Source organism: Procambarus clarkii, chromosome 53 (genome assembly GCF_040958095.1).
Source record: "Procambarus clarkii isolate CNS0578487 chromosome 53, FALCON_Pclarkii_2.0, whole genome shotgun sequence".
Classification (NCBI taxonomy): Eukaryota; Metazoa; Arthropoda; class Malacostraca; order Decapoda; family Cambaridae; genus Procambarus; species Procambarus clarkii.
In genome coordinates, this window is record NC_091202.1 from 35,737,270 (window position 1) to 35,740,945 (window position 3,676).

The following is a 3,676-nucleotide window of genomic DNA, read 5'->3' on the forward strand; positions in this document are numbered from 1 at the left end:
ATATTTTGTGATGCAGACAAATTATAAGCTTGGAAGCATTAAGCTTTGTGGGGAGGATAAAGAAAAAAGGATTGATTTCGAAGCGAATTACAGTTAAATGACTTTACAAATAATCAGAAGAACTCAATACATGTCGCCGCATTGGCATGGGTAACTCCTAAATAGAAAAAAGTAGGTCATAGTGAAAGAGCAGACGTCAGAGCATAATAGACAGCGATAAAGGTCAAGGAGCAATGAATTGATCCTTGAATTGAATAAAAATTGAATAAAATTGAATAAAAATTAAATAAAATTGAATAAAAATTGAATAAAATTGAATAAAAATTGAATAAAATTGAATAAAAATTGAATAAAAATTGAATAAAAATTGAATAAAATTGAATAAAAATCATTATTCACATATGTGAAGTTCTACGAATTCAAAGAAAATACAATCTATAAAATGGCTGGACAGTTATTTTAGAAAACATAGTTTAGAAATACATAGTTGGACATAGTTAAGAAATATTCATCATTGTTTAGTAATGAGCTTATGGACCCATCAACCTATGAAAGCTTATTAAGGACGTCACAGCAGCTTACTGACCAACCAGCAAGTATACTTTAGTTTGGGACTATGTTCATGAATAAGTATACTCACAATGTATGTATATGTATATCGAGATGTGCACCTCTTTATGTACATTTCCTTTGTTTCAATTATACATAAGAGCTTATATATTACGAGCTCTTTTTCATTATTTCATTATTAGTTATTTAAGTTAAATATTGTGTAATAAAAAACGGCAAAGCCCCGTTTTTTATGATGCTGAGGTAGACGAATATATTATTTTTAACAATACACAGACATAAGGCGATACAAAATAGGAGGCATGAATAAGTGTTTAATCTAAGGCAGAAAACCACTGTTACAAAATATTTGAAAAAAATACGACTTACATGAACTAAATAAAACATGTATTATTAAATCTGAGTAACTACTTCATCAAGACTGTAACTTATTTACCTATATGTATTTTGGTGGATTTCAGTTCCTAAGCTATTACTTAACCCCTAAAACCTTTTTCACTACCGCCAACAGGGTGGGTATGGGCTCCACTGCCGCCCACAGGGTGGGTATGGGCTCCACTGCCGCCCACAGGGTGGGTATGGGCTCCACTGCCGCCCACAGGGTGGGTATGGGCTCCACTACTGCCCACAGGATGGGTATGGGCTCCACTGCCGCCCACAGGGTGGGTATGGGCTCCACTGCCGCCCACAGGATGGGTATGGGCTCCACTGCCGCCCACAGGGTGGGTATGGGCTCCACTGCCGCCCACAGGGTGGGTATGGGCTCCACTGCCGCCCACAGGGTGGGTATGGGCTCCACTGCCGCCCACAGGGTGGGTATGGGCTCCACTGCCGCCCACAGGGTGGGTATGGGCTCCACTGCCGCCCACAGGGTGGGTATGGGCTCCACTGCCGCCCACAGGGTGGGTATGGGCTCCACTGCCGCCCACAGGGTGGGTATGGGCTCCACTGCCGCCCACAGGGTGGGTATGGGCTCCACTGCCGCCCACAGGGTGGGTATGGGCTCCACTGCCGCCCACAGGATGGGTATGGGCTCCACTGCCGCCCACAGGGTGGGTATGGGCTCCACTGCCGCCCACAGGGTGGGTATGGGCTCCACTGCCGCCCACAGGGTGGGTATGGGCTCCACTGCCGCCCACAGGATGGGTATGCGGTCCACTGCCGCCCACAGGATGGGTATGGGCTCCACTGCCGCCCACAGGATGGGTATGGGCTCCACTGCCGCCCACAGGATGGGTATGGGCTCCACTGTCGCCCACAGGATGGGTATGCGGTCCACTGCCGCCCACAGGATGGGTATGCGGTCCACTGCCGCCCACAGGATGGGTACGCGGTCCACTGCCGCCCACAGGATGGGTACGCGGTCCACTGCCGCCCACAGGATGGGTATGGGCTCCACTGCCGCCCACAGGATGGGTACGCGGTCCACTGCCGCCCACAGGATGGGTATGGGCTCCACTGCCGCCCACAGGATGGGTACGCGGTCCACAGCCGCCCACAGGATGGGTACGCGGTCCACTGCCGCCCACAGGATGGGTATGGGCTCCACTGCCGCCCACAGGATGGGTACGCGGTCCACTGCCGCCCACAAGATGGGTACGCGGTCCACTGCCGCCCACAGGATGGGTACGCGGTCCACTACCGCCCACAGGATGGGTACGCGGTCCACTACCGCCCACAGGATGGGTACGCGGTCCACTACCGCCCACAGGATGGGTACGCGGTCCACAGCCGCCCACAGGATGGGTACGCGGTCCACAGCCGCCCACAGGATGGGTACGCGGTCCACTACCGCCCACAGGATGGGTACGCGGTCCACAGCCGCCCACAGGATGGGTACGCGGTCCACAGCCGCCCACAGGATGGGTACGCGGTCCACAGCCGCCCACAGGATGGGTACGGGCTCCACAGCCGCCCACAGGATGGGTACGGGCTCCACAGCCGCCCACAGGATGGGTACGCGGTCCACAGCCGCCCACAGGATGGGTACGCGGTCCACAGCCGCCCACAGGATGGGTACGGGCTCCACAGCCGCCCACAGGATGGGTACGGGCTCCACAGCCGCCCACAGGATGGGTACGGGCTCCACAGCCGCCCACAGGATGGGTACGGGCTCCACAGCCGCCCACAGGATGGGTACGGGCTCCACAGCCGCCCACAGGATGGGTACGGGCTCCACAGCCGCCCACAGGATGGGTACGGGCTCCACAGCCGCCCACAGGATGGGTACGGGCTCCACAGCCGCCCACAGGATGGGTACGGGCTCCACAGCCGCCCACAGGATGGGTACGGGCTCCACAGCCGCCCACAGGATGGGTACGGGCTCCACAGCCGCCCACAGGATGGGTACGGGCTCCACAGCCGCCCACAGGATGGGTACGGGCTCCACAGCCGCCCACAGGATGGGTACGGGCTCCACAGCCGCCCACAGGATGGGTACGGGCTCCACAGCCGCCCACAGGATGGGTACGGGCTCCACAGCCGCCCACAGGATGGGTACGGGCTCCACAGCCGCCCACAGGATGGGTACGGGCTCCACAGCCGCCCACAGGATGGGTACGGGCTCCACAGCCGCCCACAGGATGGGTACGGGCTCCACAGCCGCCCACAGGATGGGTACGGGCTCCACAGCCGCCCACAGGATGGGTACGGGCTCCACAGCCGCCCACAGGATGGGTACGGGCTCCACAGCCGCCCACAGGATGGGTACGGGCTCCACAGCCGCCCACAGGATGGGTACGGGCTCCACAGCCGCCCACAGGATGGGTACGGGCTTCACAGCCGCCCACAGGATGGGTACGGGCTCCACAGCCGCCCACAGGATGGGTACGGGCTCCACAGCCGCCCACAGGATGGGTACGGGCTCCACAGCCGCCCACAGGATGGGTACGGGCTCCACAGCCGCCCACAGGATGGGTACGGGCTCCACAGCCGCCCACAGGATGGGTACGGGCTCCACAGCCGCCCACAGGATGGGTACGGGCTCCACAGCCGCCCACAGGATGGGTACGGGCTCCACAGCCGCCCACAGGATGGGTACGGGCTCCACAGCCGCCCACAGGATGGGTGCGGGCTCCACAGCCGCCCACAGGATGGGTGCGGGCTC